The 25,728-nt window shown below is 44.3% G+C and overlaps 1 long non-coding RNA gene across 18 annotated transcripts in view; it reads right to left on the bottom strand.

Annotated features, from left to right (window-relative positions):
• LOC133258319 (uncharacterized) overlaps positions 1-25,728 on the bottom strand; it is a 594,951-nt gene that overhangs the window by 162,491 nt on the left and 406,732 nt on the right. Inside the window, exon 7 of one of the 18 annotated variants that reach the window (XR_009739942.1) lies at positions 24,176-24,290. The exons of 16 other annotated variants lie outside the window; for them this stretch is intronic. This is a non-coding gene — a long non-coding RNA (uncharacterized LOC133258319). Of the gene's footprint in view, positions 1-11,162; positions 11,247-24,175; positions 24,291-25,728 lie in introns of all 18 variants that reach the window. One more of the 18 variants, XR_009739943.1, reaches the window with a different exon arrangement.

Raw genomic sequence — 25,728 nt, 5'->3', positions numbered from 1 at the left:
CCAACCCTGGGACTGAACCCAAGTATCCCACATTGCAGGCAGATTATTTACCATCTGAGCCACCATGGAAACCCCTTGTCTGTGACGGTTATGATCAAATCAGAGAAAGATGCAAATCGTCTCTTCCCAAGAGGTGCCTGTACACTCAGTCTCAGCCCGACTCTTGTCCACAAAGCCCAAAGTCTTCCTCTTTAGGATCTGCTGCTCTGTCATCCAAACTCCTCCCAAACCTGTCTCTCAACCTTCACCCATTTTTGGAGCAAGTATGGCTACACATTATTCCCCTCTGATTACTATTTCTTGTTTACTTGTGGGTATAAAAATATGACCATGATGTGGAGCCAACCATGTGAAGACAGGGGGAGTGTTTCTTGGAGGAAGAAGCAGTAATTTCAAAGCTCTGAGGCAGAAACAAGTGGGATGTCTTCAAGAGAGACAAAACAGGCCAGTATACGTGGGACAGGAGAGTGAGGGAGGCAGTGATGGAACGTGGGGGAGGGAGTAGCAGGCAGCAATCAGATTCAGCAGGGAACAGGGATTTCTTCTAAGAGCAACACAAAGTCATGGGAGGTTTAGGCAGTGGGGTTTGATTAGTTTCATGATTCATTCGTACTGTTGGGTCTTTCTGAGGGAGCAGGAGGGAAATCATGGAACGGGTTAGAAAAATATTTCCATGCTCTCAGCTGGAGATGATGATGTTTAGCCTGAGGTTATGGCAATGGACTTTGAACAAAAGGAAGGACTTGACATATTTTAAACAGAGATACTAAAAATATGTTTCCAACAAGTGTGATGCATTTAAGCAATGGAAATGCCAGTGTCCCTGGGAACTGAGCCAGAAGAGGGATGGAAGCCTGGGGAGTAAGCAGGGATCCCATCACAGACTCCAAGTTAGGAAACTTGCTGTCGTGTTTGGCAGAATCTGCTGTCAAATTAGATACGGGAGACAAAGGGAAAGAGATGAACAAAAGGGAACCCATTTCCAGGCCTGTGGCCAGAGCAGCTCAAGATCTAGTTGTACCATTTATTGAGAAGAGAAGTCCTGGCAAAGAGTGTACTGGGGAGGTGGAATCCAGAGTTCTGTTTTAGATGTGATAAGACAAGGATATGTAACAATAGTATGGTTGCTGGACCAACTAAATGGCCGAAGGTGCATAAAGCACTTTATCAATGAGACTTGTACATGGTAAGAACTCAAAAAGCTTTAACTGTTACTTCCATTGTCAACATTACTATACACATAACTATCTTCATCAACTAAAAAGCTTACTAAAAGGCAGCCCCAATCTTCTATACCTCACTTTCCATCCGTTACTGACACTAACAGGGTAGGATGCAGTTTGTAGAAAATGTCAGCTGGCTCCTCCCCCTTTTGCACACACAATTGTTTTGTGAAGGGAGACGAAGTGGATCAGAGGTAACCGACATGTACAAAGTCCCTCTACATCAGGTTTCTTTTTTTTTTCTTTTCCCCATGAAGATTAAGGGTTTTTCACAGATGGATTACATTCTTCTCATCATTAGTTAAGCCCATCTTAGTGGAAATTCTACTTAGGAAAGTATCTGAGAAAGGCAGATCAATTTGACTATGCAGAGAGCTCTACTTCATATAAAATCAGAGCATCTGTGTGACAGGAAACAGAGGTGCAAGACCCACGCCTGCTCCCACACCCGCCCCTCCCCGTTCCAGTTGATAAACAGTCGCCCTCTTGACGCGTCCATATGCCCAGAAAGGAGCAGCAACACAGAAAATAATTGCAACACGCAACACATAATTTTCACTTGCCCTCAGGACATAAAATGCATCAGGACACCTTCTGTGAGTTGGCTGAGGGGGACCAATGATTTAGATCCTCACTCTTTATTTATCAACATCCCTGGAGCACAAAGCAAAATGAATAATCCGTGAATGGACATCACTTCCAGACAACGTGCCTCTAAAAATGAAAGCTGAAAAGCACAAACATCTGTGTTGAATGTAGTCCTGGATTTGTCTGGGCGGTGGGTAGACAAATATGGATGTACTTGGCCATTCTTCCAAGCACCAGGAAGGATGCATAGGCTGAAGTGGTCGGTCGCTGCAATGTTCTGAATGCCAGTGGGCCATCAGCATGCCTGGGTGCCGCGTGGGACACCTCAGATGCTCCTCTGGATGGTGGTCAGGGCCTGGGAGTTGCCGGATGAATTTCTCAGGCTGAATCTGATTCATCCAAAATCTTAGGTTTTCATATGGTTCACAATGGCTGTTTGTCTGCCCTGCAAGAAGCTTAATTTATCATTTTTAATTGACAAGGAAATGCTGAGTTCAATCAAAGGCAGATGTAAGAAGGGCTGGGAGTCATTGAAAATGCTACTGGGGAAAGGTCTGCGCCCCGAAATGGTATTTGGCTCTTAAGGAAGCACAGATGAGGCAGGCGTATTTGGGAATGTTTGTTGCTTTTTGTGACTATACCTCATTTCCCGCATCACCTGAACATCATGTCGGTGACATTTTCTCTGGTAATTATACATTTTCTTCCAGCAGCAGAGGGAATGTTCTGTGGAAAGCACAGGACTGTCAGCCCATGAGCTAGTGCTTTTCAGGAAGCTTAAACGAGGACCCCCAGGGTCCAGATGTGTTCTTCTTCAGAGAATAATGCATAGCCCAAGCAGAAGAGTCCATAAGTGGAAACTTGAAAAATCTAAAGCAGAAGTACTGAGTGTTTAAGACTGAGATGTCAAAGCAGCCGCCCCCAAAAGAAAACAGGTTGCAATCCATCCACAATGTTCTGCACATTGCGGCAACAATAGGATCATGAAGGGGCAGGGATTCTCATATTTAATATATATGAACTGAATATGCATTTGAGAACAGACTCCAAGATGTAGGGTTGGGTACAGTGAGACAAGGTGGAGTGTAATCACAGAAAGCACATTGAGAAATCATTGTCCCTCTCTTTTCTTTTTTTTTTTTAATTGGGAAAAAAGTTATTCATATTAAATAAGTGTCAACCTGGGTCAAGTCTTTTTCCAGGGAGCTAACTACGCCAAACCTCTTAATTATAATCACAGCAGTTCAATGTGATGAAATCTCCAGAGGGCCTGCTTGTGCACAGTTCGGTTGAGAGGACTGTATTATGCTTGTCCCAGCGTCCTGATCTCAAGGTTTATTTAAGTCTGTAAATAGTTTTATGCTCCTATCACTTGTAAGAAAGGCATGAAAAAGACCAAATAGGCCTCCAGCCTTCTGGTGTGGTCCCTCCCTGAGACTGTCTCCTTTGGAGTTCCAAAACTTCGTGTGTGTGTGTGTGTGTGTGTGGCCACACTGCACAGCTTTCAGGATCTTAGTTCCCCAACCAGGTATCGAACCCGGGCCTTTACCAGTGAAAGTGTGGAGTCTTAACCACTGGACCACCAGGGAATTCCTGTGTTCTAAAACTTTATCTCTGGATCCTTCTTTTCAGCAACATGCAATCTGTGACAGCAAATGGCACCAAGAATAAAACAAGAGGGAGATCTCCCTGGCCAATGGTGGTCCCTCTTCATTCAGGACCTGGGTCCATGGAAAGAAATCACACAATTTCAGAATCTCCCAGGTATTGAATACCGCAAATTCCTCAAAGATCTTTTAATGCGCAGAACCAGCGCCAAGGTGAACAGAGGCAAAGGGGCTGCCTTCTATGGGAGCTTTTATTAATCTATCCCCATGGGCTCGGCTCATGTAAATGACACCCAGTGAGAGTCCTATATTAACTCTACATGAGGGGAACAGGGAGGTGGGACCCTGGGCCCCTCCCCTGTGCACCAGCACCACCAGTGGGGGATGCAGGGAGACAGGGTGTTGTCTTATAACCAGAGTCATGTGCTGTCTGCTGTGTCTTTGCTCTGTCCTTTTTTATTAACCCCAAAGGTCCTGTCAAATGCTCTTGGTAGAAGAGGGATTACCAAACTAGAGCTGACACGCTCAGCTCCAGAGCCCAAGGGACTTTGACAGATTTCTCCAGTCTAACTGCCTGGTTTTAGGGAGGGCTTGGGATGTCACCTGCCTTGCTTCCTTAAAGCAGGTAAAGTAGTTCCAGATATGGCTGGTGGATTTCAACCCCGGCACTAAATGTTTTCAGTGGGAAGAACCCACAAATCCTGCTGAGACACTAAAGGTGACCAATATCAATGCCAGTTTCAACTGTGATCCCTGTGAAATGTCCTTTCAGAGCTGGATTTGTATCATGCCCCCAAGATGCCAAGAAACCAGTCACAGAGGAGAACATACATACTGATTCCATTTCTGGACATTTTTCAGGGGTGTTGTAAGAGAAACTTACAGAATTGTGTACTGAACTGAGTGGCTTTGACCTTCTCCAACTTTCTAGAATTGATGGAATGTCTCCATTTAAATCAGCTGGCATCAGCAAAGTGCGGAGTCTTAATGAAACTGCTTGAGATACTGACTTTAAATGACTGAACTACAGTGTCACTTTCAAAAGTGAATGTTTCAAACCCATATGGCATTTGTGGCTGTTCATGGCTCTGCTGAAAATCAGAGTTAAAACAGGATCACATTTGCAGACCAATAGGGGGCAGATGGGAGCCAGATGCCGGGGGAGAGACTCAACCTGCCTGCCAGCTGGAGTGGCCACAGGAGGCAAACAGCCCTGATGGAGATTCTATTCTAGGCGAGCTGACAGACCACGCCAGCGAGGGGCCCCCACGCCTCACTGCATTTGCACAGATCATCAGGGTAAACCTGCAGCTCTATCAGGAGAGGGACCAGACTCTCCCTGAAAGCCTGAGGGAACACAGAGCATCATTCTTACCTGGGTCTCTACTGCAACAGCTAAGGAGAAATGGGGAGACATGGTGACGTGGAGAGGTTATTCCAGTAGCTACATGTGAAATGGTATCATGGGCATTGCTGTGAAGCATTACTGAGGCTGTCGAATACATAATTCTAGTCTTAGACGGATATTGTCAGGGAGACATTTATGCACAGACCAAGCTGCCTGGCTTGGAGCCCTTCTGTAAGGAGGACCCTGAACTTCACAGAATACACCAGCAAGCCACTGGTCTCCTTGAGCTGAATCTTTGCTTTCCTATTCTCAACTATATGGCCATGCAAAGACCTAGAAGTCACTACCAAACCATAACATGAAGGTCCAAGAACACTCAATTCTCGTTCCTCTCCAGCCCTGATCCTAGCCTAAAGGTTATGTCTCAATTCCTTGAAGGAGTGAAAATAATTAAACCAGGAAGCATCTACCTGCCATGCCTTATATGTTTCACTCTTGCACAGGTCAAAACCTTTGAGGAGCTAGTGAGGTATATCTGGGGGACTGGACTTTTATTAAAAGATCAGGCTTATGGGTGTGTGTGACAAGCCACATAGAAATTCTGAAAAATCTGGTATGTAAAGAACCCCTGAGAAACGAGAGCAGAACAACTTAACCCATGTCTACACGTACTCACTGAGACCTTTAGACACCCGTGTGCCTCCTTGGGCCAGCTGGCCAGAGAGCAGCCGGTGGCCAGGACTGGGGGATGTGAGGAAGTGGCCCAGAGGCCACGTGTGTCCTAGAGCAGCATGACACTGGGCAGTGAGGCACCTGCCCGCTTGGTTGGTTTTAACCAAGTGGAACAGGCTGTGCCCTAGGAGGCCTGGGAAAGTTCTTCCTTGAACTGGGTCAGGAAACACTGAATGCAGGTGAGCTGTTCTCTACAAAGTCAAATGTGATTTTATTGCACTTACTGATTACAGTGTGATTCATTGGTCTCAGCCATTGGACATCTGTGTCCACAAAATGCAGGGCACTCAGCCAAATGTAGGAATGTTCTGATGAAGTTTGGAATTTGGGTGCAATATTTTCAATGCTCGGCCGAACTGCCAGTAGAAAGCAAGATGCTGCCTTATGAAAAGCACCCCAGAACGACTCACAGGATACATTTTCCTGGAATTGCTAGTGACTAAGCACTTTGCCTATTATCATGGCTGAAAAAATAAAGAGATGACACTGCAAAAGTAGCATTAGCACCTTCCTTTTGAATTGCTTTTTTTCTTTTATGTTAACCCTTCCAGAGCCTCTTTTTCTTTTTCTGTTTTTTAAATTTTATTTTTAAACTTTACATAATTGAATTAGTTTTGCCAAATATCAAAATGAATCTGCCACAGGTATACATGTGTTCCCCATCCTGAACCCTCCTCCCTCATCCCTCCCCATACCATCCCTCTGGGTCGTCCCAGTGCACTAGCCCCAAGCATCCAGTATCGTGCATCGAACCTGGACTGGCCACTCGTTTCTTACATGATATTTTACATGTTTCAATGCCATTCTCCCAAGTCTTCCCACCCTCTCCCTCTCCCACAGAGTCCATAAGACTGTGGTGTGGAGAAAAGGGAACCCTCTTACACTGTTGGTGGGAATGCAAACTAGTACAGCCACTATGGAGAACAGTGTGGAGATTCCTTAAAAAACTGGAAATAGAACTGCCTTATGATCCAGCAATCCCACTGCTGGGCATACACACTGAGGAAACCAGAAGGGAAAGAGACACGTGTACCCCAGTGTTCATCGCAGCACTGTTTATAATAGCCAGGACATGGAAGCAACCTAGATGTCCATCAGCAGATGAATGGATAAGAAAGCGGTGGTACATATACACAATGGAGTATTACTCAGCCATTAAAAAGAATACATTTGAATCAGTTCTAATGAGGTGGATGAAACTGCAGCCTATTATACAGAGTGAAGTAAGCCAGAAGGAAAAACACCAATACAGTATACTAATGCATATATATGGAATTTAGAAAGATGGTAACAATAACCCTGTGTACGAGACAGCAAAAGAGACACTGATGTATAGAACAGAGCCTCTTTTTCTACTTTCTCATTTTGCTTTTACAACTTCCTGGTGAGAGGACAAGGCTAGTATTACATAACTTCCAAGAGAGGCAAATCATACATAAACAGGTTAAAGGACTCGCTTTAGGATTCCATTACTTCAGGTTATGTGTGTATCAGAGAATCCTGGCCAGACACTGGGTTGATTTTAAGTAAAGGGAATTATTACAAAGGCGTAGGCAAGGAGGAGGGAAACCCCTGGGGATGGCACAAGAGGCTGGGGCTGGGAAAGGCTGCTCTTACCATCCCTTTGCCTGAGGGGCCAGAAGAAGTGGAAATCACCTAAGAGGACCCTGGAAGGAGGGTGAACTCAGGCATGGGATGCAGTCTGCCCAGAGCCAGTGGCTTGGAGGAACCCCCCCGGGGAATAAATACCCAACCCAGTTCTCCCTGACACTCCCCGCTGGCCTCTGTTTATCTCCTCACCTCTCCTCCCTAAACACTGACCAAACCCATCTGAAAGACTGAAGGCAAGGAAGCCTACTAGTGGAATCCCAACGGTGGAGCCTCCAGGGGGCACTTCTGGGAAGACAGGCTCTACAAAAGATGGTCCGTAGAGTGAGCCTCAGAGAAAGCCAAGCTTCTGGTTGCTAGTTCCAAGGGCCCTCAATGCCTCATCTTTCACTGTCATTTCCCAGATAAGTAAGAACAGGCATATTATCACCAGGGTTATAACCACCCTTGCTGGTGACTGACGATATTCCCAGGTGTCAGCCTAACAAGGGTGGGCTTCTGCTTTCAATTAAGTGCAACTCAGAAAGCGAATTCCATCCCGTGGTGAACTATGCACTGGGTACATTCTCATGAGAGACGTATCAACTAACACAATGCTGCCCTTTATAACTGTTCTCCAGAGCACTTTTTTGTGTGTGGCCCCATCCCTCACACACACACACAGAGGCACATGCACTCAACAGTTCACATCAGAAGATGAGAACAAAGCACAGCTTGTGTTTCTGGCTCAGATGCCACAAAGTTAATTTTAGCTGGAAAACTCCTTGACAGACTTCCAGGAAAATACCACCCTAAACAGCAGAGCTCCTGTTAACATCTGCCCATCTGCCTGCTGTTTGCTCAGTGACATCCAATGCCAATCTCTTAAGTCCAGATTCTCAAACTTCCTCTGAAATTAGTCACCTCAATAAGGCTCACAATGACATAAAAGCAGCTGTTACCGAAAGGAACTGTGGCGTGGTGATGGTGGTTGGGGAACAAGTCAATGGAAGCATGGATGGGTGGGTGGGTGGGTGGGTGGTGGACGAATGGTGTTAGCCGTAAGATGGAAGAATTAACGAGGGGGGTGATTTACCTAACTCTCCCCTCACTATTTTTTTTAACATAATTTTATTTATTTATTTTTGGTAGTGCTTGGTCTTTGTTTCTGCGGGGACTTCTCTCTAGCTGCAGCATGCGGGCTTCTCTTGCTGTGAAGCACAGGCTCTAGGGCACACAGGCTTCGGTAGTTGCAGCACGTGGGCTCAGTAGCTGTGGCTCCTCGGCTCTGGAGCACAGGCTCAACAGTTGTGATGTATCAGCTTGGTTGCTCCATGGCATGTGGGATCTTCCCAGATCAAGGATTGAGCCTGTGTCGCCTGCATTGGCGTTCTTTACCACTGAGCCACCGGGGAAGCCCTCCCCTCACTATTCTTGGTGACACGAATCTGAGGTACCTCTAAATCCTGAGACAAAGGGGTCTCTTCCTGAAACCATTGACTTCAGACACAGAAAATATTATAGAATGTATTATAGACAGAGAGATAGACAGATCATGATAGATGACAGACAGATAGATAGACAGGTTGTTGTTGAGCTGGTAAACTGTGTCCAACTCTTTGGGACCCAGTGGACTGTAGCCTGCCAGGCTCCACTGTCCAGGGGATTTCGCAGGCAAGAATACTGGAGTGGGTTGCTATTTCCTTTTTCAGGGAATCTTCCCAATCCAGGGATCAAACTCACATCTCCTACATTGCAGGTGGATGCTTTACCACTGAGCCACCTGGGAAGTCCTATTAGATAGGTAGGTAGATAGATAAGCCTGAATTAAGTAGACAGATGTATAGATAAGTAGCTAGATAGATAAGCCTGCATCAGATCCCTGATGGCTCAGTGGGTAAAGAATAGGACACGACTGAGCGACTAAGCACACACGCACCTATTAAGAGCTCTGTTTTGAGTTTTGAGCAAGCCGACATCACTTAACTAGCTGTGGAATGTCTCAGTGCTTCTGCAAGGAACTTCACCTCCCTCTGCTCCTCTGCTTAAGGTGCAGGGATGCAGTGGCAGTGACAACTGCCTTCAGGCATCACAGGGATGAAGATCACCCCGTAACCCCCAAGTGTCTGGGTACAGCTTTCTCAGAAAAAAAAAATACTGAGGTAAGAATTGAACTCAAATATCTATGACCAGGTTGGTTAGAAAATAACGCTTCAGAGAAGTTTATAATTTATGATAGAAAGATATGACACAACCCTGAAGGAGAAGAAAGAACCCGTGTGTCCTGGAATCTGGAAAAGACAGAGCAGAGGGCCGAGGAGGGGAAGACGTGGGAAGGAGAGAGGCCGGAACTTGAAACACCTCTCCCTGGCGAGCATCACTGATTTCAGTAGCATTTTAGGTCAAGAGCACTATCCACTGATAGAAACAGGGCAGAGTCATCTTTGCTAGGAGATTTGAGGAATTTCTAAGAAGATGCACCTGCTCGTGCCACCCTGCCCCAAAGATTTTTGAGCCTGGGACAAGTTCCAGGAGCCCTGAGGTTAGAGATGTTATGGTCACGGCTCCTGTGCCCACCACCCTCCTTGCCCTGGGCCTGTCCTGCCTCTCCCGGCCCATAGAGAGCTCCTTCCATTTGTCTGGGTGACTGTACATATTAGGCAGAGGTTCTCTGGGCTGCTTGGAGGGGGGATGGAGGCAGATCCTCCTAACCCCGGCTTCCCCAGCCTCTGGCCCTTCCATGGGGAACATCAACACAAGACGATGACCTCAGAAGCGTATCTGAGGACATGTGGGCTGCCCTTCTCACTAAAACCTGGTATGAAATTCCTTTGCCAGATTTGCTTCAGGAAATGAACCTGGATGTGGATGGCAGGGTGGTGAGAATCAGGAGAAGCTGGAGAGAGGTACCCTCTGCATGGGGAGACAGAGTAAGGAAAGTCAGGGGGCAGCAGGCTGGCCAGGGCCCTGGGGACACCTCTGCCCTCAAGTCCAAGAAGAAGATGGTCTCCCCCACCCCAGGCAGGGTCTCGCTTAAGCACTGGAACCCCCTCTGCCAATATCTGCTGAATCGACTCAGAGTGAACTGACCTGCATCATAATTCCAGGCACTGCACCAGAAATGACTTCAGTTGAGTTATGTCTTGTTTTGTTCTGTTTTAGGAAACAAGCTATATGCGGCCTGAGAACATATTGCTTTCGTTGCTGTCTGCTCTGAAGCTCAGAGATGTCACCCCAGATCTGGAAGTCTGACCTCACAGGCCCGGCTGGCTCTGTCTGGCGCGGGGGCAAGTTTCTCTAAAGCAAGGCCGTTCTCTGCTGGCTTGGGGTCTGGGCTTGGGCACCAGGACTCGGGAATGTGATAAATAATCAGCAGACAGTCTGCCTGTCAGGTGATGCTCCGCTCATCTTGGGATGCAGCCGAGGAGGGAGGTGTGAGAGCTGCCGAGGGAAGGGGCCGGGGGTTGTGAGCAGGCCTGGGGCTCCTCCATGTGACACTGCCTGCCTGCCCGCTGCTCTGAGAGCCCCAAGCTTGCCGGCCACCAGGCGCTGGGACCCCGCACTGGTTCACAGAAGCAGCAGCGTGGTCTGGGTCATTCCCAGCCCTCCTCCCACCACCACCACTTATCCTGACCTGCTTTTCTGGACTCATCTGGGAGGGGTGCAGAGTGTCACAGTAAGCTCCGGACTCACACCCTCACTGGAACTTCTGGGTCTGGCGAAGCCTGCAGAGTGTGCTGAGAGCCAGGCAGCCCCAGAATGCCCTGCCCTGCTCCTCCACCGCAAGCCTTCTTTAGTCAAGTATTCTAAATTTGTGATGCTCAAACCCTCCTCAGTGGACCAATAGCCTCAGCATCACCTGAGAGCTTGAAAGAAATACAGATGCTCAGACCCCACCCAGATCCTCTAATCAGAATGGGCCTCTTACACGATCTCCAGTGACTCACATGCCTGTTACACTGGAGACGAGCCAGCTGCAGAGGATCTGATACAAACAGGACAGATCCTGGTCACAGGAGCTGAAGGACGTCAGGAACACAAACCCATCCCCGCCCATCCCCAAATTATCTTTCTCACCTGTGTTGAAATGCCAGTGTTCATCCTTTTAGACCTTCATCTTCTGTCTAAACTCTGCCATTTTCATTAAAATACAAACATTGCCTGGGAGGGAAAGCACATGGGTCCCTTACTACTTAGTCAGAAAATTAAGAAGTTTTTAATGTGCCCGCTTTATGTGCCCCACATAGTACAGGATGCTAGGGGTGAGTGAGTTTAGTGCCAAATAATTACTTTTCCCCAGAGACAAGGGGTCGGGAAGATCCCCTGGAGAAGGGAATGGCTACCCACTCTAGTATTCTTGCCTGCAGAATCCCGTGGACAGAGGAGCCTGGCAGGCTACAGTCCATGGGGTCACAAAGAGTCAGACACGACTGAGAGACTTTCACTTTTCAGAGACAAGAGAGCTGGGCATTCAGAGAAGAACGGGCTTCTCTCTGGCAGGAGGGATTATTCAAGGGCAGAAGAAAGGGCTCTCCTAAAACAAGTGTGACCTTCTGCTATATCTTGATTTGACCCAGCTTGCCTCTAGGAGCCCATCAAGTCCTTGAGTTGATGCTACCATTTCCATTCAAAGGCATCCTTTGTCATTTCAACTTAATGGAAAAACCCAATGGCATTTTGAAGACAAAATGTCCAGGTGCATATTTATTTTTAGAAGGAAATGGACCACAGCACAACCATCCTGCAAAAAATGAAGCAAGCCATGGCTCTGTGTGCTGAAGCAGAGAGCGGTACCTCAAGGGTGGAGAGACGGAACTCACTGGTGAATGGGCAGTGCCTCCTCTTACAGATGCTCTCTCAGGAAGCACACAGCATCCATCGAGCGGCCAGGAAGTGCAGTTAGTGCTAATGCTGAAGGCACTGGAGGAAAAAGCAAAACTTCTCCTTAAGCTTCCTATGTTGGTTTGTGTACCTATGGACAATTAGCAACTATTTCCATTTCTAAAATCCTTGGGATACAGGATGATTTGTTTGCGTATTTATTTCATCCATCACTGAACAAGGTCATCTTTTAATAAGGTGGAATTGTCTTTGTGACCTAATAGCGGTAGTAACGTCAGTCAGCGAGCGCTTGCTGTGTGCCAGGTGCTGATATAAGTGCTTTATGAGTCGAGAGTCGTCATCCACGGGTCCTTCACATTGCTGTGTGTCCTGCAAGCAGAGACACTGCCTTTGTCCTTGATGATGTTTTCCCAGCTTTGGGAGATAAAGAAGATAGAGTGTCTCCCTCCAGAGACAAGAAACAGACTTACTGTCCAAAACAATAAACATTATGTCCCCGTGAAACAAAGGAGAAGCGTGCTGCCCCCTGTTCTGAAGGATTCCCTCAGCCTAAGCTGAGAGTTCTGGAACGCAGTTACTGCATGTATCCAACTTTCACCCGGCCCTCTTTGCGTCGTCCTGTGGGAACTGAGGCCCAGGAAAATGTGCTACTCTGGCTACTGCTTGTCCACTTGCATCTGACACAGGGGTCTCATGTCTCCTGCCAGCATCAAGGAAACTGTGGCGGGATAACTCATTAGATTGTGAGCAGAGGAAAATCTCAGACTCTACCCCAGTTTTGGCAGAAGTTCAGTTCAGTTGAGTTGCTCAGTCGTGTCCGACTCTTTGCGACCCCATGGACTGCAGCATGCCAGGCTTCCCTGTCTATCACCAACTCCCGGAGCTTGCTCAAACCCATGTCCATCTAGTTGGTGATGCCATCCAACCATCTCATCCTCTGTTGTCCCCTTCTCCTCCTGTCTTCAATATTTTCTAGGATCAGGGTCTTTCCCAGAAGTAATATCTTGGCAGAAGTAATTAATCCTCTGGACAACCTTGAGAAGACACTCTTATTTCCACCATTTTACAATTTAAAAACAAAACCAAAAAACTAACAGTCTATATTTTCTTAGGTCATAAATATCATGGTTGTTATCACTCAACTATACTGACACATCCACAGGGGGTCCCAACACTGAAATACCGCCCTGAAAGAGACTTTCCTTTCAGGAAGTGTCAGCTTTCTAGGCCTTCTTTTTAAATACTGCAAATACTGCTGAGAATTACACTCAGTTAATTTCTACCCCTAATCTGTATATGAATTAGACATAGCCTAAGAAGTAGAATGTTAAAAGTGGGCAGAGGGGTACAGACAAGAGACATGGGAGACGTATTTTTGCTGCCCTCCTTATTTTTGACCTGGACTGGCCCAGTAAATGCCCAGTTCTTTGCATCACAGTGAGGATAAAGTACATCAGAATTGCATAGACGTGGTTCCCCTGCAGGTTTACAGGGGTCAGAGTGTGTCTGAAGAGGGACAACATCTACTTGGGATGCTCTTGGTCGTTCCACTGGCATGTTTCATGGTTCAAATGATGACCTGTCACTCCATCTGTGACACCTAGAGGCCACAATCCCCTGAGATGTTGGCATAAGTGGGGAATCTGCCAAGAAGACAAAATCGGCCACTACTGCTTGTTGTCTGAAATAGACTCTATAGTTTAATGCTCACGTAAGACTCAGTACAGCAGCACTTCTGCACAGATGTAGGTAGACGAGGTGTAATGGAGGGCTTAAATATATACCATGTCTCTCATTTTTATAAACATAGTCCTGAAGGCAAAGGGGGAGTGAGGCCTACATTCACTTTGTCATCCGATAAGCATTTACCAAGTACCTTGGTATGGAGTTCAACAGGGCATCCAGAGATGAATGAAATATAGGCATCAAGGCTGTATATTGTCACCCTGTTTATTTAACTTATATGCAGAGTACATCATGAGAAACGCTGGACTGGAAGAAACACAAGCTGGAATCAAGATTGCCGGGAAAAATATCAATCACTTCAGATATGCAGATGATACCACCCTTATGGCAGAAAGTCAAGAGGAACTAAAAAGCCTCTTGATGAAAGTGAAAGTGGAGAGTGAAAAAGTTGGCTTAAAGCTCAACATTCAGAAAACGAAGATCATGGCATCCGGTCCCATCACTTCATGGGAAATAGATGGGGAAACAGTGGAAACAGTGTCAGACTTTATTTTTCTGGGCTCCAAAATCACTGCAGATGGTGACTGCAGCCATGAAATTAAAAGACGCTTGCTTCTTGGAAGGAAAGTTATGACCAACCTAGATAGCATATTGAAAAGCAGAGACATTACTTTGCCAACAAAGGTTTGTCTAGTCAAGGCTATGGTTTTTCCTATGGTCATGTATGGATGTGAGAGTTGGACTATGAAGAAGGCTGAGCGCTGAAGAATTGATGCTTTTGAACTGTGGTGTTGGAGAAGACTCTTGAGAGTTCCTTGGACTGCAAGGAGATCCAACCAGTCCATTCTAAAGGAGATCAGCCCTGGGATTTCTTTGGAAGGAATGATGCTAAAGCTGAAGCTCCAGTACTTTGGCCACCTCATGGGAAGAGCTGACTCATTGGAAAAGACTCTGATGCTGGGAGGGATTGGGGACAAGAGGAGAAGGGGACAACAGAGGATGAGATGGCCGGATGGCATCACTGACTTGATGGACGTGAGTCTCAGTGAACTCTGGGAGTTGATGATGGACAGGGAGGCCTGGTGTGCTGCGATTCATGGGGTCGCAAAGAGTCGGACACGACTGAGCGACTGATCTGATCTGATCTGATCCTATCCCAAAGTTACAATTTAATTCAAACTAACACAAATACACAAGCAATAAAACATTGCAGACTAAGGAATAGATAAGATAAAGCAGACAGATCAAGCCTTGTCAGGACTCAGACCAGGAGTAGTTGTATCAGGCTGGGGAGGAAGATCAGGCCCTTCTTAGAGGATGGACAGAGTTTTCCATAGACAAGGGTGAGGAGGCAGAGAATTCTATGCCGATGAGACAACTTAGGCAAGTTATTGGGACTTGTTCAGGGTGGACAGGGAGTAGTGCAAATTGACCAGAGCATAAAGTGCAGAAAGGTAATTAGGGAAAGGTGAGGCTGGAAAGAAGGCCGGGTCAGATAGAGAAGGGTGAATGCCAGTTGGAGGCTTCAAGGCTTTATTCCAGGGGGATCCAGGAACCACTGACCATAGGTTGTCCAGGGGTGGAACACACAGATGTTACAGAAATGTACGGCATGTAAATAGCAAAGATTATTGACTATAAATCCAAACCTTAGGGAGATGTCTCAGGTCAGAAATCCACAAAGCAAAGAACTATTATTTTCTATACAGAAAGAGAGGAGTTACTCTTTTGAGGGAAGGGTGATTTTAGTTTAGGGAGTCATTAACTTGGAGTTTATCCAGTCTCTTAGTGTTCCGTTTCAAACAGCATTAACTATAATCTGTTATGTTCTTATGTGGTTGGTTGGCTCCTTCACAGAAGAATTAATAGCTCTTCAATTAACAATCACATAACTTAGAGCCAAGCACAAAGTAGGTGTTAGTAAGTATTTTAAAGCAATACATTGTGCTGCGTGCCTGCTAAGTTGCTTCACTCGTGTCTGACTCTTTGCAACCCAATGGTTTGTAGCCTGCCAAACTCGCCTGTTCATGGGATTCTCCAGGCAAGAATACTGGAGTGGATTGCCATGCTTTCCTCCAGTGGATCTTCCCAACCCAGGGATCGAACCTGTGTCTCTTAAGTCTCCCACATTAGCATGTGGGTTCTTTATCATTAGCGCCACCTGGGAAGCCCATATATTACATTACACAAAACATCAAAATATCTTCAGTAAGTCAAGACTAGACGCATCTAATGTCTGCAACAGGTATAAAAAAAATCTGTACAAACATTCACTGTTTCTGATTGAATGTCTTTATCCAGAGTTAATTATTTTAATAGTCTGGTGATAAACACAAATATATTTTTATGGCAAATATGTGGCTTTTTAAATTACTGCCTTTAATACCAGAAAACCAAGTGTATTTAACACTTCCATTTGCCCGAAACATCAATGCTAGACATATGACCTATTTAAACAAACAATAATTAACCTATTCACACAAACTGTAGTAAAGAGAACTAAATTTGATCATTTTCTCTCCCTGCTGTTACATATTTTAGTTTGCATTTTTTCTTTATCAAGAGTACAAATCTATATGTGTGTATACAAACCTCCAGAAATAGATATGCAATACGGTTGTTAAAAAAACAAGGAAGTCATTAAGTCATAAAAAAAGACTATGAATCTATAGAATTCATCCTGTTGATTCATTCAGAAACCTCAACAGCTGCATGCCTTTGAATGCTTTAACTTGTGTCAATAAAATAGTGAAACTGTTAAATCTTTGCAGACAGGTAGAAAATGTGATTCTTAAAGCAGTGTCTGTTCAAATTTTAAATAGCTTAATGAACTTAAAAGAGAGCAAAGATTCATTCTCATGAGCACTTAAGTGATTCTATCTACTTGTGGGGATTTAATTAATGACCTATCTGATTGCCCCAAACTTTTAAAATTGGTCACCTCCAGCAAGAAGGCTCCTGCCCAACAGCCTGCCGCTGCCCCCCACCCAAGGGTTCACAGCAAGGCTGGTAAAGACCAGGAAAGGACAGATATCTCTGAGTATCATGTGGTGTAGTTTGGAGGGTGGGAACATTTCCAAATAGGCTATGATTTACTTTGTGGGTGAACATTCCCTACCAGGGCACAGAGGAAAAGGAAGTCAGGCCCCCTAAAATAATAATTGGCCAGAATCTTGTTGTACCAGCAGGAGGAGAATCAGGATGGTCAGTAGGATGGGCTTTTGGGCCAGAAAAATCTAAGGTTGCTTACTAGTGGTGGGTCTGTGAAAAAGGAACCCCACCTCCCTGCATCTCAGTTTTGCCTCTGTGAAAGAGGTAAAATACAGAGGCATACAGGAAGGGTCTTGTTCTGGGGTACAAACACCTTCAGATCTCAGTGTTAAAGCACTGCAGAGAACACAGCGTGGATCTGGATATTTATAGTGGCCACAAGCAATTGCAAGCCAGGCATTACAATGGAGGGATTTCACCTGATTAATGCAGAGGCTCGGGAACTTTATTTTCAACTTTATTTGGTTAGCAGCACTCCTCTATTTGCTGTCTTCTGAAAACACTTAATAGGAGACAAAGGGAAGATCAGGAAAGGAGAGAAGGTTGTGGGAAGGAAAGGTACAAACTGTAAAATCCTGCTTGTCTTCCTGCATAGGCTTCATTTTCTCTCTTTGAAAGTATTTTTACTTCAGGTACATGTGGATTAGAAATGTCTTAAACAGGAATGTACAGTAATTCATGTTTTATATTAACACTTGTCCATGCAGTTCTTTATAGATAAATTGATAAGTCCTTTAAAATCTAGATGAATAAGCTTAATGCTTTTTATTGAAGTAACTATCATTTGGAGAGATCTATGCATAAGTGAAAAATGACTTTATCAATAATGTTCCTTTCCTCATTTCAACATTTTAATTATATATTTCTTTAATATTTCCTAGAAAAAATTAATTTAGCACCAAAATGTATTAAAGCAAAGGGTATTTTTCACCTGAGCACAATGTAAGAATTCTAATAAACCACAATATATTGGGGGTATTTTAAATGAAGGGATGCACAAGAGAACTTTTAGAAGTCTAATCTGCTTTGTAATTGGACTTGATAGCACTGCTTTCCTTGAGAAACTCAATAAATAGTACCACTCCCTGCTGGTGTTCTGTGGCTCGCTACAAACACAGCATGTGTGTATGTGTGTGTGTGTGTGCATTTTACAGGAGGGCTTCTCCAGAGAAAGAAATGAAAAGATATTGCTCTATCAGTCAGCAAAACAACAAAGCCCCATGCAGCCAGCCACTGATCCCTAGAAGTCAGAAGCTGGGCGAGGACCAACTTTAAAGACCACTTTTAATACCACTGAACTGTACCTTAAAAATGGTTGACACTGTAAATTTTATGTTACGTATCTTTAATCACAATAAAAAATTGACAAGAAAAAAGAAAATGCTGCCTCGCATAGTTAGGTGGCTGGAAAAGCGAGGAGCGTCTTAATAGCTTTTTCAGGTAACGGTGGATATCCTTCTGTCCGCTGGACTAAAACCCAGCAAGTGGTTTCTTAAAAGTTAGCTGCAAATGTAGAATCTGAAACCTTATCAGTAAAGCTTTTGTATTCTGTCACATTTTTAAAACCTTTTAAACTGCTTACAAAGGACAGGATAAAACTACATTGTCCATGATGGCACCACTAGCCACGTATGTATGGTTTTCAGCACTTGAAACGTGGCCTAGGGAGACCAAATAATTGAATTTTAAAGTTTATTTAAATTTGATTTTAAAAACTTAAACCTGGTTCAGTTATTGGAAAAATTTTCAGTATGTTTGGGCCAACTTAAATATGATCATTTATTCTTTCAACTTAACTGTTGTGAAATCTAAACACAGATCAAGGCATTCAGAGTGAAAACGTAGGGCTCCAAATGAGATGTGCTGTAAATACACAATGAATGCTGAATTTTAAAGACTTAGTAAAAATAAAAGAATATAAAATATCTCAATATATTTAAAATATATTTCATACTGAATATATGTTAAAATGACACTATTTGGGATACATCGGTTTAAATAAAATATATTATTCAATTTGAAAAAAAAGTTTCTGTAAAGGAAAAGTGAAGGATACCTGACTCAGGTTATTCTTTTTTTTTTTTTTAATTTTATTTTATTTTTAAACTTTACAATATTGTATTAGTTTTACCAAATATCAAAATGAATCCGCCACAGGTATACCCGTGTTCTTAATTGACATAAGGAATCACCCCAGAAGTCTCTAGTTTGTATTCTGCCCAGAAAAAAAAAGAAGTGAGAATCATTTCCATTGGAAAAATGAATCATCCTCGGATGCATAGATAATTTGGTGTCAGTATCTGTATCTCCAAAAATACATTAGCTTTGATCACTCCACAAAACAGTGAAGGGTAGTAATAATAGCACTGAAAGGAGTGAGTTCATTTTGAAAGTGCTCTCCAATGTTAGTGCATTTTACATTGTTACAGTATTATAATACAGACCACAGTCTGCATTTATGCATGAGAAATATCAAAGTAATAAGAGCCTTGTCATACATACACACACACATATATATCCTATATAATGTACATATATACGTGTGTGTATTAACTATATATTTCTAAACTTATCTCTCTATGTATTTAGATATATATACTATCAGAGGGCTTCCCCAGTGGCTGAGTGGTAAAGAATCTGCCTGCAGTGCAAGACACAGGAGATGCAGGTTCAGTCCTGGGTTGGGAAGATGCCCTGGAAGAGGGCATGGCAACCGACTCCAGTATTCTTGCCTGGAGAATCTCATGGACAGAGAAACCAGGCGGTCTATAGTCCATAGCACATGACTGAAGTGACTGAGCACTCTCATACCATCAGAGCCTCAAAGAAAGCTCAGGAGTTTCTCCTGGTTTCTTCTTCGTTTGTGTTAAATCTATTTAAGTATGGTTTTGCTAATAATTTGGAAATTATTAGGTAAATTTGAACAATCTGGATGGTCAAACTGATTATTTATGTTACAACATTCTAAAGCCTTAGTGATCTGCACTTCTGCCCATATTTTTTTTTAATCTGTGTTTCTAGACAATTGTTTACTTAATCCAATGTGGACAGAAATCTTTGTGCATATTTTTAAGGCTGTTTTCATCAAAGCTGCTGTTTCCGACTGAGCTACACACCACCAATGCCAAATGATCAAATTACTCACACAGAAACCATAAATGAAATCCATAGATAATTTGCAGACCTCATTTCAGCCAATGGTTTTAGCTCTTTTTCTCAGCAGATCTCTCCTGAAAGCTGCTAACAGGCTGATTGGAATTTTATATCCTCTCCACTCTCTGGTGGAAATGCTAATAAGCGATGAAATGGCTAAAGCCCAGTGCACAGAGGAGGAGGAGGAGAAGCAAGGAGCTGAAAACCCTCCAGCTTCAAAATTGCATCCTGAATAATCAGCAATTGACAGAAGCTCCTCACACGGTGCTTTCTCCACACTCGCAAGCAGACTGGGCTGACTGTGAAACCTCGATGTTACGCATACACTTGTTCCAAAATTGCTCGACAGACTGCATTAGGAGGTTAGATGAAAGCCTGATTTGCCATCACAGCCAGTCAGATTTCTCTGCTAGTATTAGCTATCTTTAAAACATATTTCCATGGCAACTAGTTTAAAAACATATTTGACTGTAGAGGCACTTCCGTTATGAGAGCAAGAAAAACCCAAGCAGCCTCTTCTTGTCAGAGCTCTTTTCCACCAGCGGAGCAACTCAGGCCAACGAGGATGAGAGGAAAGGTCTCTTCAGGCTCAGGACTATGGAGCATCCAGTTGCCTGGGTCCCATCCTTCCACGTTGCTGAAGGAGTCACTGCTTCTCTCCATGAGGCAAACCTCCTCCTGAGCTTAACCTGCTGACCTTTTCTGAACCCATTTCTGCTGATGGACATTTTTCCTTCAGGCTTCCTTTGATTTTTCCATGTCTGCACTAGTTTCAAAGGCCAGTCAGAATACAATTGTTTTAGAAGTGAGAGACAAAACTCCGTTTGCTTTTTAGAAAAAAGAAGAAGAAATACTCACGGATCTTTATACAAACTGGCCTTTTTGTCACTGCCATGTCTGCTTGGGTTGAGGCTTAATCCAGGGGCCCTGGCACCCTGAGTTCTTGACCTTTTATTAGGAGAAATCATGAATTTTCTGTCCTATTGGCTGTGGGGACCAGACCCACAGTGAACCTCTCTCAGGGCCAAGATGAAATGTTAATAATAGTTCTTGGCTAGTTCTTCACCTCCAAGAAACTCAGGGTTTTCCCAGGCATTCTCTGTAATCTCTCCTAGATGTAGATCTAAGTATTACTAATTCTTATTTTCACACCTTGTGGGGAAGAAACAGCCTGTAACCTTTAGCCCAGTGGTAGACTCTGTGTAGATTGCATTGACAGACAGAGCCTATAATGTGATGGTTCTGCTGTAGCAATAGGGACCACACATCCAAAGGTCTCCCCTCCTGTACCCCCGAGATGTTGCAAATCCCCACTTCTTCAGTTTGAGACTTTATCTTCTAAATGAGATACAATTCTGCAAGCACCAAATTCTTTTTGAATTAAGGCAAGATAGGTATGAAACAATCAGTGAGAACAATACTCATGAGGGTCCAAAAATCAGATTTGGGCCCTAACATTTTGTAGCAAGAATATTTCACTGAAAGGGAAGTAGGAGACAGAAAGATCTAGAATTAAAAAGAACAGGGCCAGGTTGAGTTCTTGCTTTGCAGGATATCTCAGAATGGATCCTCTGTTCTGGAAGCTTCTCTCTGTTTTCTCAGCCTCTCCAGGGCCCAGCTTGCACTGGGTTCTCAGTGCACTCGTCTCTGATTGAGGCCATATCGATATGCAGCTGGGGTCCATTTCAGCTAGCTTCATGGTACATATTGATCACCGTCACAGATCACTCATTCACCAATCTTCATTGATCACTAAATGGCTGGAATTAATAGACTATCCAGTGGAAGGGCTATTTATTTAAGGTGCATAGGCAGAGTCAGCGGGTCCTTGGGGAACTTTTATTTCCCACTATGCAGTGAGTGCCTCATCACTCCCAGCGAGTATATTTATGTGAGAATGTATACACTTCAGTGTTTGTGTACATAACAACTGAAATGTAGCATACCCAGGACACATGCATTAATTTGAACATCAATCTGGAAATTGATGGAGCCACAGTAAAACCTACTTTTGGATTACCTATAAAGAGTTTATTTATTGTATATGCAACATTTCAGGGAGAAGGTGTAAATGGTTATGAGAGGAAAATAGTTTTAAGTAACTTCAAGATTATAATTTCAAAGCTTTTCTTTCTTTTTTTCCCCAAGCAAGCTATTCCTGTTTGTTTATCAAAACAAGTCTCCTAAGAAAATTAACTAAACCCATTTGGTTATCTGTATTCTGGTACTGTGTGTCCTTGAAAGTGAAAGTGAATTCGCTCAGTCGTGTCCGACTCTTTGAGACTCCACGGACTGTAGCCCACTAGGCTCCTCCATCCATGGAATTTTCTAGGAAAGAGTACTGGAGTGGGTTGCCATTTCCTTCTCCAGGGGATCTTCCTGACCCAGGGATTGAACCCTGGTCTCCTGCATTGCGGGCAGACGCTTTACTATCTGAGCCACCAGGGAGTGTCCTTGGGTAGTGGGAAACTGAGGGTTTGGCATCCAATTCCAACATCCAGTGGTTTTTTCCCTATCATCGTCTGTAGAAGCATTGTGCATGCTCTGCTGCTGCTGCCGCTAAGTCGCTTTAGTCATGTCCGACTCTGTGCGACCCCATAGGCGGCAGCCCACCAGGCTCCCCCGTCCCTGGGATTCTCCAGGCAAGAACACTGGAGTGGTTGCCATTTCCTTCTCCAATGCGTGAAAGTGAAAAGTGAAAGTGAAGTCGCTCAGTCGTGTCCGACTCTTTGCGACCCCATGGACTGCAGCCTACCAGGCTCCTCCATCCATGGGATTTTCCAGGAAAGAGTACTGGAGTGGGGTGCCAGTGCATGCTCAGTAGTGTCCAAATCTTTGCAACCACATGCACTGTAGCCTGCTAGGCTCCTCTGTCCATGGAATTTTCTGGGACGGAATACTGGAATCAGTTGCCATTTCCCCCTCCAAGGAATCTTCTCAACCCAGGGATTGAAATCAGGTCTCCTGCACTGGCAGGCAGATTCTTTACCACTGAGCCATCTGGGAATCCCTTTTCCCCCGTTCCACCATATAATTCTATGCCAGTCTCAAACCCATGTTGTCACCTGCGCTTATGATTCACTGACTATAGATAGGAGGTTCCAACAACCCCCTCCTTGACTCTGAGTTCAATTAATTTGCTCAAATGACTCAACAGTGTCCAATGATTACTGGTTTACTACAAAAGGATGTAGGAAGGAAAGGTGTGACAAACCTAGACAGCATATTTAAAAGCAAAGATATCACTTTGTTGACAAAGGTTCTGGGCTCCAAAATCACTGCAGATGGTGACTGCAGCCATGAAATTAAAAGACGCTTACTCCTTGGAAGGAAAGTTATGACCAACCTAGACAGCATATTAAAGAGCAGAGACATTACTTTGCCAACAAAGGTCTGTCTAATCAAGGCTATGGTTTCTCCAGTGGTCATGTATGAATCTGATTGGAAAGTTGATGCTTTCGGATTGTGGTGCTGGAGAAGACTCTTGAGAGTCCCGAGGACTGCAAGGAGATAAAACCAGTCAATCCTAATGGAAATCAACACAATATATTCATTGGAAGGACTGACGCTGAAGCTCCAATACTTTGGCCACCTGATGCAAAGAGACGACTCACTGAAAAAAACCCTGATGCTGGGAAAGACTAAAGGCAAAAAAGAGAAGAGCACAGCAGAGGATGAGTTGGTTAGATAGCATCACCGACTCAATGGACATGAATTTGAGCAAACTCCAGGAGATGGTGAAGAACAAGGAAGCCTGACTTGCTGCAGTTCACGGGGTTGCAAAGAGTTGGACACAACTTAGTGACTGAACAACAAGAAGTCAGGAATTAGCTAGATGGAAGAGATGCAAAGTGCAAGGTGTGGGGAGGCTTCATGCCCTCTCCAAGCAGCCACTCTGCCCAAGTTCCCACATGTTCACCAATCCTCCCCCATCCTTTGGGTTTTATGGAGATTTCAATACATATTCATGATTGATTAACTCATTGACTATTGGCAACTGATTCAACCCTCCAGCACTTCTCCCCTCTCAGGAGGTAGAGAGGAGAGCGGGACCGGGACAAGAAATTCTAACCCTCTAATCATGAGGTTGGGTTCTCTGGCAACCCGCCCCATTCTTGGATTAGCTTCAAGGACTTCCAAAAATCACCTCATTAGTGAAAGAACTTTATCACTCTTATCATAGGAAAGAGTATTAGGAGCTCTGTAACAGAAATAGGATGAAGACCAAATAAATATTTATTATAAATTGCAGTATCACAGAAACCCAGCTTAAGGGTAATCATGGTCCACTGTGTGGACTGGGAACTGTGGGTATGTGAACTGGGCTGATAGGGAGGGCCTACCCGGAGTTCATGTACCTGTGTTGTCTCTTGTTGGAAGGGATCCACACCAGGGCAGTGGGTGATGGGAAGGGCAGGGACTTCCATCTTTTAGATTTGCTTCTCTGGCAGCCTCTTGGATGTTATCTGAAGGCTGAGGAGAGAGGCATGATAGACAGATACTGAAGAAGTTGCTATTTGCATTCCTAATATTTGCAGTAATGACTCTATCAGGCATCAGGCTTTTGTCTTATCTGATGACTTGTGAGGTGAGAAAACGGGGGCAAGGGTAAGGAGGAGAAGCTTCCTTGATGAGGCACCTGTGATTTCACATCACTGGTGGTTCGGGAGGAAAGAACAAGGGGGCTGCCACTTGGCAGTGGTCAGGACGTGTTCCCAGAGCATGGGACTCATATCTCAGTGTCCCAGATACAATCACGGACAAGGGGCAATGTGGGGGCTAGAAAAGGGGCCTGGGAGAACAGAGGAATAAGGATTAAGGATTCAGTCAAATTCAAATATGGCTTATTAGAATTCAAAAATTAAGCCTGTTATCTTTTTTAAAAACTTAAAAAATATAAGATAAAGACCCACATTTAACTACAAAAAAGGGATTAAAGTGGCATTATTTATATCCACAATTGATATTGCCACAGAAAAGTTGATCCCTGAAAAAAATAAAACTAAATTTATTTTTAAAAGTATTTGGAAGTGGTATAATACAGTGAAAGGAGCATATTAGAACCTAACACCAGTTATTATCTGAATGACTCTGGGCAAGTCGCTCAGTGAGCAGATGAAACCCGTTTTCCCTCCCATCTGAGCACACACATTGATTATGTCGCCCAGCCTCTCCACCAGCCCAGAGGGAACATGTGATGGAGCTCTGACAAACGCACCATGGACAGAAGTAATACATGCTGCTTCTAGATCCCATCCACTAGAACGCCTTGTGCCTGGGAAGCTGGCATAAATCTGAACATCAGTTTGAACCTGATCTAACTCAGAAGGAGCTAGAATAAACCTGATGCAGGGTTAGCAACAAAGCCTTTATTAACTGTGTGAACAGTATTTCTGACAGGACCGTGCAGAGTATCCAGCAGAAGACTGCAGTTCCCTACTAGGTGGTAGAGGCCAGACCCTGATTGACTACACAGAAGGCCACTCACTAGCCAGGAACACCTGTACTGGATGCTGCAGGAGCCAGAAGTTCACTCTTACTGTCTTAAACACTAAGACTGGGATTTATGTGTTATACCAGTTAGCATCATTTACATTAATTAATCTACCTGAACTTCAATTTCTTATTAATAAAAAATGAAAGAATATTATGTAATTTATAGAGTGCACTGTGCTTACCTGTTCAGTTGTGTCCAATTCTTTGCGACCCCATGACTGTAGCCTGGCAGGCACCTCTGTCCCTGGGGACTCTCCAGGCAAGAATACTGGAGTGGGTTGCCATGCCCTCCTCCAGGGGATCTTCCCAACTCAGGGATGGAACCCAGGTCTCCCACATTGCAGGCAGATTCTTCACCGTCTGAGCCTATGAATACTGTACTGGGTAGCCTATCCCTTCTCCAGGGGATCTTCCT

This window comes from Bos javanicus, chromosome 12 (genome assembly GCF_032452875.1).
Source record: "Bos javanicus breed banteng chromosome 12, ARS-OSU_banteng_1.0, whole genome shotgun sequence".
NCBI classification, from domain to species: domain Eukaryota; kingdom Metazoa; phylum Chordata; class Mammalia; order Artiodactyla; family Bovidae; genus Bos; species Bos javanicus.
This window is presented reverse-complemented; position numbering and strand designations above follow the sequence as displayed.